The 11,871-nt window shown below is 48.4% G+C and overlaps 1 protein-coding gene across 1 annotated transcript in view; it reads right to left on the bottom strand.

Moving 5' to 3' along the window:
* Positions 1–9,464, bottom strand: part of PLSCR1 (phospholipid scramblase 1) — a 48,782-nt gene extending 39,318 nt beyond the window's left edge. Inside the window, exon 1 of the mRNA XM_065410617.1 lies at positions 9,360–9,464. The gene's annotated coding sequence lies outside the window, so the exon portion shown is untranslated. The remainder of the gene's footprint in view (positions 1–9,359) is intronic.
* Between the last annotated feature and the right edge of the window lie 2,407 nt (positions 9,465–11,871).

Raw genomic sequence — 11,871 nt, forward strand, 5'->3', positions numbered from 1 at the left:
TAACCCCCGAACTCACCGAAGACCCTGAGGGCACACAGGGGACCTCTGGTGAGTGTACCTTTGTAAATATTACACATGGTTTAAAAGCAAGCGTGTTTAATGATTAATGATTAATTTGCCCTGGCAATCGCGGCCAGTACAGCTACTGGAAAAGTCTGTTAACGTGTATGGGGATGGAGCGGAAATCCTCCAGGGACATCTCCAGAAAGCTCTCCTTCATGTACTCCCAAAGCCTTTGCAAAAGGTTTCTGGGGAGGGCTGCCTTATCCCGTTCGCCATGGTAGGACACTTTACCACGCCAGGCCAGTAGCACGTAGTCTGGAATCATTGCATAACAAAGCATGGCAGCGTATTGTCCCGGTGTTTGCTGGCATGCAGACAACATCCATTCCTTATCGCTCTTTGTTATCCTCAGGAGAGTGATATCATTCACGGTCACCTGGTTGAAATGGGGCAATTTTATTAAGGGGACATTCAGAGGTGCCCGTTCCTGCTCTGCTGAACAGAAATATTCCCCGCTGTTAGCCACGCGGTGGGGGGGAGGGTTGAAGTGATCATCCCAGAGAATTGGGTGTGTGGGGGGAGGGGAGTTAGTTGGGTTTGTGCTGCATGTTAACCCTGAAACCGCAGCCCCTCCTTTTACATTGCAAACCCATTTTAAATGGCCAACCCAACGGGTGCTTGGTATGGGAAATGAGAGCACTACTGTTTGAAACCATTCCCACATGTTAAGAAGGTTAAAAAAGCCAAAAGATTGTGTCTTACCATGGCTGCCTGCAAGCTGAAATCTGTGGCCTGGCACTGCGTGAGTGATCTCTCACACCAAACCGGCAGGCCCTCAATATAAGAGGAAAAATGCGACCTTGTAACGAAAGCACATGTGCTGTGTAATGTGAACAGCAAAATTTAACGTGAAAGAGTGTACCCATTGTTCTCTAAAATGTGTCTTTTTTAACCACCTCTCCCTTCTCCTCCACCAGCTGCAAATGTTTCTCCTTTACAGAGGCTAGTGAAGATTAGAAAGAGAAAACGTAGGACGCGTGATGACATGTTTACAGAGCTACAGATGTCCTCCCACGCTGACAGAGCACAGCAGAATGCGTGGAGGCAGTCAATGACTGATTACAGAAAAGCACAATATGAACAAGAGGAGAGGTGGCGTGCTGAATCGCGGGATGAACAGAGCAAGTTGCGGGCTGAAGATGATAGGTGGCGTCAGCTTGCACACAGAAGGCAAGAGTCGATGCTCTGGCTGCTGGAGCATCAAACTGATATGCTCCAGCGTATGGTTGAGCTGCAGGAAAGGCAGCAGGAGCAGAGACCGCCGCTACAGCCCCTGTGTAACCAACAGCCCTCCTCCCCAAGTTCCATAGCCTCCTCACCCAGACGCCCAAGAACACGGTGGGGGGGCCTCCGGCCACCCAGTCACTCCACCCCAGATGATTGCCCTAGCATCAGAAGGCTGGCCTTCAATAAGAGTTAAAGTTTTAAACTGCAGTGTGTCCTTTTCCTTCCCTCCTCCCCCACCCATCCCGGGCTACCTTTGCAATTATCCCCCTAGTTGTGTGATGAATTAATAAAGAATGCATGAATGCCTCTGCAAGCGGTGCTCGAAGGGGGAAGGGGAGGGTGTGGTGGTTGGCTTACAGGGAAGTAGAGTGAACCGGGTGGGGGGGGGGGGGGCGCGGAGGGTTCATCAAGGAGGAACAAACAGAAGTTTCGCACCGTAGCCTGGCCAGTCACAAAAGTCGTTTTCAAAGCTTCTCTGATGCGCACCGCGCCATGCTGTGCTCCTCTAACCGCCCTGGTGTCTGGCTGCGCGTAATCAGCGGCCAGGCGATTTGCCTCAACCTCCCACCCCGCCATAAATGTCTCCCCCTTACTCTCACAGATATTGTGGAGCGCACAACAAGCAGCAATAACAATGGGGATATTCTTTTCGCTAAGGTCTGAGCGAGTCAGTAAGCTGCGCCAGCGCGCTTTTAAACGTCCAAATGCACATTCCACCACCATTCGGCACTTGCTCAGCCTGTAGTTGAACAGGTCCTGACTCCTGTCCAGGCTGCCTGTGTACGGCTTCATGAGCCATGGCATTAAGGGGTAGGCTGGGTCCCCAAGGATCACGATAGGCATTTCAACATCCCCAACGGTTATTTTCTGGTCCGGGAAGAAAGTCCCTTCCTCCAGCTTTCGAAACAGAGCAGAGTGCCTGAAGACGCGAGCATCATGTACCCTTCCCGGCCAGCCCACGTTGATGTTGGTGAAACGTCCCTTGTGATCCACCAGGGCTTGCAGCAGCATTGAAAAGTACCCCTTGCGGTTTATGTACTCGGTGGCTTGGTGCTCCGGTGACAAGATAGGGATATGGGTTCCGTCTATGGCCCCACCACAGTTTGGGAATCCCATTGCAGCAAAGCCATCCACTATGGCCTGCACGTTTCCCAGAGTCACTACCCTTGATATCACCAGGTCTTTCATTGCCCTGGCAACTTGGATCACAGCAGCCCCCACAGTAGATTTGCCCACTCCAAATTGATTCCCGACTGACCGGTAGCTGTCTGGCATTGCAAGCTTCCACAGGGCTATCGCCACTCGCTTCTCAACTGTGAGGGCTGCTCTCATCCTGGTATTCTGGCGCTTCAGGGCAGGGGAAAGCAAGTCACGAAGTTCCATGAAAGTGCCCTTACGCATGCGAAAGTTTCGCAGCCACTGGGAATCGTCCCACACCTGCAGCACGATGCGGTCCCACCAGTCTGTGCTTGTTTCCCGGGCCCAGAATCGGCATTCCACGGCGTGAACCTGCCCCAGTAACACCATGATTTCCACATTGCTGGGGCCTGTGCCTTGTGAGAGGTCTATGTCCATGTCAATTTCCTCATCACTCTCATCACCGCGCTGCAATCGCCTCCTCGGCTGGTCCTGGTTTTGCTTTGGCATGTTCTGGCTCTGCATATACTCCAGGACAATGCGCGTGGTGTTCATAGTGCTCATAATTGCCGCGGTGATCTGAGCGGGCTCCATGATCCCAGTGCTAGCTATGGCGTCTGGTCTGAAAAAAGGCACGAAACTAGTATCTGACGGACCAGAGGAAGGAGGGAGGGAGGGAGGGGCGAGTGACGACATGGCGTACAGGTACAGGGAATTAAAATCAACAAAGGTGGCTGTGCATCAGGGAGAAACACAAACAACTGTCACACAGAATGGCCCCCCCCAAAGATCGAACTCAAAAGCCTGGGTTTAGCAGGCCGTTGATTTGACGGAGGGAGGGGGAAGCAAATGAATACATAACAAATCTATTTTTTACATCTTAAGACGACGGTCCAGCATGACTGATAGCCCTCGGCATCTTCTGGGTGCTTGGCAGCAAATACTGGGCACTTGGCAGTTATGATGACGATGGCCTTCAGGCCTATTTGCACGATCTGCTGCTCAGGGAAGACTCTGCTAATGTGCGATGATCCAACAGGGCGCTTGGTAGAAAATGGCATACTACAACTGATAGCCATCATCGTCATTGTGAAGGCAGCAGAATATGACTGGGGGGGGATGGGGGACTGGGGGACATACGGAGTTCCAGCCACTGCTGTACGATGACGACGGTTACCAGTCGTAATACACCATCTACTGCCAAAAGGCAAAAGGCAAGGGGCTGGTGCAATGCAGCCCTACGGCTGCCAGCCCCACAGCTGCCAGCACCCAGATCGCCGATGAAGACTACCAGTCATGCTGCACCGTCTACCGCCAAAAGGCAGTTAGCTGCTGCTGCTGCTGTGTAGCAATGCAGTCCCACGTCTGCCGGCACCCAGATGACATATGGTGACGGTGAGCTGAGCTGAGCGGGCTCCATGCTTGCCGTGGTATGTTGTCTGCACAGGTAACCCAGGTAAAAAGGCGTGAATCTATTGTCTGCCGTTGCTCTGACGGAGGGGGAGGGGCCTGACGACATGTACCCAGAACCCCCCGCGACACTGTTTTGCATCATTCGGGCATTGGGATCTCAACCCAGAATTCCAATGGGCGGCAGAGACTGCGGGAACTGTGGGATAGCTACCCATAGTGCAATGCGCCGGAAGTCGACGCTAGCCTCGGTACTGTGGACGCGGTCCGCCGACTTAATGCACTTAGAGCATTTTATGAGGGGACACACACAATCAGCTGTATACAACCGATTTCTAAAAAACCGGCTTCTATTAATTCGACCTAATTTCGTAGTGTAGACATACCCTTAGACTCATAGACTTTAAGGACAAAAGGGACCATCATGATAATCTAGTCTGACATCCTGCACGTTGCAGGCCACAGAACCTCACCCACCCACTCCTGTAATAGACTCATAACCTCTGGCTGAGTTACTGAAGGCTTCACATCATGATTTAAATACGTCAAATTACAGAAAATCCATCATTTACGCTAGTTTAAACCTGCAAGTGACCTGTGCCCTATGCTGCAAAGGAAGGCAAAAAACCTCAGGGTCTCTGCCAGTCTGACCTGGGGAAAAATTTCTTCCCGACCCTAAATATGGCAATCAGTTAGACCCTGAACATGTGGGCAAGACCCAACAGCCAGACACATGGGAAAGAACTCTCTGTAGTACCTCAGAGCCCTCTTTGGCTAGTGTCCCATCACTGGTCATTGGAGATATTAGATACTAACAGTCGCAGATTGGCTACATACCATTGTGGGCAGTCTCATCATATCATCCCCTCCATAAATTTATCAAGCTCAGTCTTAAAACAAATAAGGCTTTTTGCCCCCACTACTTTCCTTGGAATGCTGTTCCAGAACTTTACTCCTCTGATGGTTAGAAACTTTGTCTAATTTCAAGCCTAGACTTGTTGATGGCCAGTTTATATCCATTTGTTCTTGTGTCCACATTGGTGCTTAATTTAAATAACTCCTCTCCCTCTCTGGTATTTATCCCTCAGATGTATTTGTAGACAGCAATCACATCTCCCCATAGCCTTCTTTTGGTTAGGCTAAACAAGCCACACTCTGTGAGTCTCCTCTCATAAGGTAGGTTTTCCATTCCTCAGATCATCCTAGTAGCCCTTCTCTGCCCCTGTTCCAGTTTGAATTCATTTTTCTTAAACTACATATAGTATTCCAGATGAGGTCTCTCCAGTGCCTTGTATCATGGTACTAATACTTCCTTATCTCTACTGGAAATACCTCACCTGATGTATCCCAGGACTGTATTAGCCTTTTTCACGACCACATCACATTGGTGGCTTATAGTCATCCTGTGATCAACCAATACACCCAAAGTCTTTCTCCTTCTCTGTCGCTTCCAACAGACAAGTCCCCATCTTATAGCAACAAATCTTGAGGTTAGTCCCTAAGTCAATGACCTTGTACTATTACATTTCATCCCATTTCTATTACTCCAGTTTTCAAGGTCAACCAGATAATCTTGTATGATATTCCGGTCCTCCTCTGTGACTTTGTGTCACCTGCAAATTTTATTAATACACTCCCACTTTTTGTGTCAAGCTCATTAATAAAAATGTTAAATAAGATAGGTCCCAAGACTGATCCCTAAGGAACTCCACTAGTAATTTCCCTCCAACCTGACAGTTGACCTTTCAATATGACCCACTGCAATCTCCCCTTTAATTTATCTATCTTTCAATTCTCATATTAATCCCAATCTTCTCTAATTTAACTAATAATTTCCCACTGGAACTGTGTCAAATGCCTTACTGAAATCCAGTTAGATTAGATCTACTGCATTTCTTTTGTCTTAAAAAAAAATCAGTTATCTTCTCAAAGAAGGAAATCAGGTTTGTCTGACATGATCTACCTTTTGTAAAGCCATGTTATATTTATCCCAATTTCTGTTTACCTCTATGTCCTTAACTACTTTTTCTTTCAAAATTGTTCCAAGACTTTTTACACAATTGAGGTCCAACTAATAGGCCTGTAGTTTGCCACTTCTTTTCCGCTCTTAAAAATAGGTACTATATTAGCAATTTTCCATTCTTAGGGTACAACCCCCGAGTTTACAGATTCATTAAAAATCCTTGCTATTGGTTTGCAATTTCATGTGCCAGTTCCTTTAATATTCTTGGATGGAGATTATCAGGCCTCCCCATTTAGTGCCATTAAGTTGGTTGAGTTTGATTTCCACCTTGGATATGGTAATTTCTATTTCTATATTCTCATTTCCATTAGCCACCCTGCCACTACACCTAAGCTCTTCATTGTCCTGATTAAAAACTCAGGCAAAGTATTTGTTTAGGTGTTGGGCCATGCCTAGATTATCCACCCCATCCTCAGTGTTTAGCAGTCCCATTTCTTCTTTTCTTGTTTTCTTTTAATCGATATGACTATAGAACCCTTAAAGTTCACCCTTTTGAAATCAAGGACCTAGTTGCAGATCTATTTTTGTTTATCATTCCATTTAGTTTAAACTGAATTAGCTCATAATCACTCAAACCAAGGTTTTCTCCTACAACCAGCTCTTCTATGAGGTTCTCACTGCTCACCAATACCAAATCTAAAAATGGCATCACCTCTTGTTCATTCAGCAACTAGTTGGTGAAGAAATCTGGAAGCTATCACATCCAGGAAAATCTGGGCCCTACTATTATTAGCAGCACTTGTCCTCTAGTCTAAATCTGGAAAATTAAAGTCTCCCATAATCACACAATTCCCAGTAGTATTTATTTCATTAAAAATATTAAAGAGGTCTCCATGCATATCCAAATCAGATTCTGGGGTCTATAACATACACCAAGCACTATCCTAGGGGAACCTCTGGCAGCTTTCTTCCCCAAAGTGATTTTGACCCAGACAGACTCTGTTTTATCCATTCCATCACTTCTAATTTCTTTACAGTCTACCTCATCATTAATATACAATGCTACTCCACCATCTTTATCTTTATTTCTGCTTTTCCTGAACAGCACATGCCCTTCAATTCTCATACTCCAGTCATGACTACTATTCCACCATGTTTCTGCTATCCTATAATTAGGGCCCTATCAAATTCACAGTCCCTTCAGGGTTGGGCACCTGACCAATAGCTGCAGCTTTTCAGCCCCCCCCCCCCCCCCCCCCCAGCTATGAAGGTAGCAAAGAAATAAGGGTAGCAATACTGTGACCCCCCTAAAATAACCTTGTTACCCCCTACAACTCCATATTGGGTCATGTCAAGGCCAAAGCCCAACTCTGTCACTCCAAGTGCAGAAATGGGGCCCGCAAGGATTTTAAAAATTAATACTTGCCACTCCAGGCTTGTATTAAACTCCCAAGGTTACAGCTTTTCTCTGACCTTGGCTTGGTAAATGCTGCCACCACCCAAATGCAAAAAAAAACCCCTTTTGAATCCAGGTAGGAGCACTTGAGGGTACTCCACAGGGAGGAATTCCCAAGCCCTTTCACCCCTCCTCCCAGGAAGAGCTGAGAAAGAAAACAAAGGAAATTAGCTGTGGCTACCAGCTAATTAAACAACATGCACAAACCTCTTAGGACACCAACAATCCAATCCTGTTCTTAAAAAAGGTAAATTTTATTAAACACAAAAAGAAAGAAAATACATCTGGAACTTAGGCTTTTGCTAGATTTTAAAAGAGCAATTCCAAAAATCAAGCACCCAAAATAGTTTTCTTGGGCGTCCAGCTTAAAGGTTACAAGCAAACAAAAGCATCTGGAGTTAGCACAGAGGAGATCCACAAGCCAAAATAAAGAAAATAAACCTGATTGCGTCTAGCTAAACAGCCCTAATGTTCTTACATATTTGGGGGGGTTCCAAATAAGTAATTCTAGGTATGATCTGATGAATTTTCATATCTGGTTCAAGCCTTACACAGCACTCCTGCTTACAGCATTGCTGCCCCGTCCCTGCAGCCCAGAGAATAGACAAAGGGAAAGTTTCTTTACCAATTTTAAAAAGTTCTACCTTCCCATTGGCTCTTTTGGTCAGGTGCCCACTTTTTTCCCCTTTACCTGGGGAACTTTTTAACCCTTTACAGGTAAAGCAAGTAAAAACAGTTACCAAGAGGGATTTTACAGCTAACTGGCTGGATGGGTGTTCATCAAAGGGAGCTATCCCCCCCTTTATTTATCACAGGTCAGGACTCCAATTTGAGAAACACTGGTCTCCCCTGTCAAATCTGTATAGTACAGGGTAAAAGCACACAAAAGACCAGATTTCACGGTCTGTGATGCATTTTTCACAATGAATTTGGTAGAGCCCTACCTCTAATATCTGGTTTCACTTCCTGCACCAGTAGATCTAGTTCCTGCATTTTGTTACCCAGGCTCCTTGCTATACAAACATCTTAGTTGTTTCTGCTTGGCGTTGCCCAGATTCCTCACCTGACTGGGTATAGTCATTCTACTGCCAGTATAGCCTACCTACTAGCTTCATTTGTATTGGCACTTTCTTTCCTCTTAATGTCCATTCTCCTATCCACTGCTGTTCCTTTCTCCACTATTGTATTCTCACTTTCTTGACTTTCCTCCCTGTCAATATTAGAATCAGGAGTGAGATTATGTGAGCATCTCCCAACTGTTTCCCCTGAGTTCTTAGTTTAAAGTTCTTTTAATCAGTTATGCCAGCCTCCTTCCCAGAAGTCTATTTCCCTCCTGACTCAGGGTGAGTCCATCCCAAGAGAATAGTCCTCTGCGGATGAATGCTTCACAGTGGGATTAAAACATATATTTGAGATAGGCATCCTGAAGACCTCAAGAGAGGGAGACTCCACTACTTCCCTTGGTAGTTTGTTCCAAAAGTTAATTTCTCTCAATGTTAAAAATATGTGCCTCATTTTTAATTTGAAGTTTTTGTTTTTGTTAACATCCAGAGATTGCTTCCATTTATGCCTTTCTTTACTAAATGAAAGAGCCCTTTAGTACCTGCTGTTTTCCCTGGTTAAGGTACTTATTATGACTCGCCTCTCAGTCTTCTTTCTGGCAAAGCAAAGAGATCAAGCTCTTTCCCTCTCTCGCTAACAGGGGAGTGATGGGGTCCCTTCCCTTCTGACAGACTGCAGAGCATGCTCGGGACGGGGGAAGCAGACATACAGATCCCAGTCCACGGACAAGCCGGGGCGGGAAGCAGGAAGTCCCAGTTCCCGGGTCTACAGAGACCACGGAGGGTCGCTAGGCGCGGTCACCCGTAACCCCGTCAGGCGCAGAAGAAACGAAAGTGAAAGGTGTCGGTCCTCAGCATTGCTGGGGAGGGGGCAAGCCCCGCCCTCGCCATCACCCGCGGGGGACACCGGCCCCCTGCAGCCGCCCCTGGGGGTGAGCAGGACCCCGCCCCGAGCACCATGGCGGGCAGTTCCCCCACTTGCCCCTGAGGGCGGGGCAATCCCCTCTGGCCGGGGCAGCCGGCTTCCCTGTCAACCCCTCACCTTCAGAGCCGCGTCCGGGTCCGGGTAGGTGGAGTGGAGTGGAGCGGAGCAGCGCAGGCACCCCTGTGTCCGTCTCCCGCCCGGCTGCACCGCCCCGCGACGGGATGGTCTGGGAGGGAGCAGAGAGCGGCTGCTGAGACCCGCCCCCTCCTGCCGCCTCGTGGGCAGGGGACCGGAGAGGGAAACGTGGGGGAGTGCTCTGCCCCGAGAGAGAGGGGGGGATGGGGGGTCTCTGCCCCGGGGACACCTGACCATGTCTAATTATTATAAAGCAGCCAGCTCCGCTGCCGCTGGCCAATAGGTATGCAAATATATGTTAATACGGGCATTTGTGGGCCTGTGACCCAGGGGCAGCAGGTTTGTATAATTTTTGGTGGTGGCCAGAATGGGTCCAAATCCCACCTGCCTAACACTCTGGGAGGGAATTTGGGTGCAGGAGGGAGTTTGGGGTGCAGGCTCTGGGAGGAAGTTTGGGTGCTGGCTCTGGGAGAGAGTTTGGATGTGGGAGGGGTGCGGGCTCTGGGCTGGGACAGGGGGTTGGGGTGTGGGAGGGGGTTTGGGGTGCTGGGTGTGGGCTCTGGGAGGGGGTTGGGGTGCAGGAGGAGGTGTGGGGCTGGGCCAGGAATGAGGAGTTTGGGGCACAGCAGGCAGGCTGCCCTGGGGCTGGGGTGGGGGTGGGGCCAGAGAGGCAGACTCTCCCCAGCCCTCTCCCCGCCAGCAGCAGCGAGCTCAGGGGGGCTCCGGCATGACACTCACCCAAGCCCCCTCAGGCTGCTGCTCAGGAGGTCCAGCCAAGTCGCCTGCTGGGGGCAGGGCTGCAATGCACTTCCTCCCTCTGCAGGTGCAGCAGCTGCCTCAGCCTGCCTGCTGCGCGGTTCCCTTGTAGCGGGCCACAGCAGCGGCCAGTGAGGGAGCGCATCATGGGGCTGCAGGGGGCAGCCACCTGCTGCCTAGGGCAGGCAGGGACACTCGGGGGGGAGGTGCATGGGGGCAGCAAGTGGGGTATGGGGGCAGCAGGCGGGGCCGGGGGAGAGACCCGGCCCCAAACATTGGTGGAGCTGGGCCCCCTGAGTCCTGAAGTTGCTGGAGCCCGGGTACCACGGGCCCATACAACTCGCCGCCTCTGCTGTGACCTCAGCCCATGAGGGCCCTGTATAAGCCAGTCTCCTTGGATTGCCTGCCTTTGGCCTCTCACTAGTCTTGACCCCTTAAGAGCCTGCCCCCAAAGGACAGCCAGTGTGGGCTCCTCAGCCCTATCCCCTTCCAAACTTTTTGCCCAGGCCTCAAATTGTAAGCCCTTGGGGGAAGGACTGACTCTCTCTCTCTCTCATTCTGCCTCTTTGTGTCTGTACAGCACCTAACGCAGTGGGATCGCAGTCCTGGTTATGATCTTTAAAAGAGCCAGAGAATCCAGGAAGTCCATTAGAAATTTTTTTATTGCTGTGAATTTGGGGTGGCATGTGCTGTGATACTATGGTGATGGACAAACTCTAAAATAGATACTGTAATATACATATTGAATAATCATGTAACAACATTGTAGAGGTAGCCAATCCCTTTCTTGTTTCTGGGCGAGAGGACAGCTGGTGTAGAGTAAACCTGCTGTCTGAATTCCATAACCAGAATTTGCTACCATACCATGCAAAGATGGGAAATTCTAAGGGCAGGAAAACACTAAATAAAATGTACTACCTGTTATAACTTGGGAATTGAGGGAGCTAGGGGAAATGTAGCACTCCCTTCTGCCTCTGTAGCAGGGAAGGTGGACTTGTTTCTATTTCAAGGTGCAGCAAACAAGTCCTCAAAGATACCGTACAAATTATATACACCATATATGCATATTTTCTTTCTGCCTTGTTTAGTTAGGAGTGTCAATGCAAATGGCTGTTCTTCAAAAATATCACCAGATGTGAGTACAATTGGCTGAGTTAAAGAGTAAGAGATATTTATACGGAACACATCACAGGACACCGCCAATACCAACTGAGTAACTGAGACCACCGACCAGGGAAATAACCCACTTCCTTCCCTGACGAACCAAGGTACGCACCCCACCCATGTACTCATTCGCTACACAGATACTGACTTGGACTCCTTATACATTACATGGGTGGGGTACCCGAGCCCTCTTATCCACTGACACTTGAAAAACTCTTGCACCCCAATCTGGGTCTATGCCGGTTATGTGATATGTATGTATCCCTTCACCCTTGCAACCAACACCTGTAATCCCTCATAACCCAAGCCTGACCCCAGATGTACAGTACCTTCCCTCTTAACGTGTGTATATTTAATTTTAAACATTCATTTTAAAACTGATAGATTGTTGATCAGCATCTCAGTACTGAAACGCTTATTAACGTTTGTTTTTCCAGTGTCATTTTTAGCAACTCACTTTGACCATTGACATGAATTATATGCCAAATAATTTTTAAACATCATAAAACTGTATAGATAAAATATACTTCACAAAGTAAAGTGTAAGAATTTCATTTGAAACCATGCAATTAAG

The sequence above is a fragment of the Emys orbicularis genome, chromosome 9, assembly GCF_028017835.1.
Source record: "Emys orbicularis isolate rEmyOrb1 chromosome 9, rEmyOrb1.hap1, whole genome shotgun sequence".
NCBI classification, from domain to species: Eukaryota; Metazoa; Chordata; order Testudines; family Emydidae; genus Emys; species Emys orbicularis.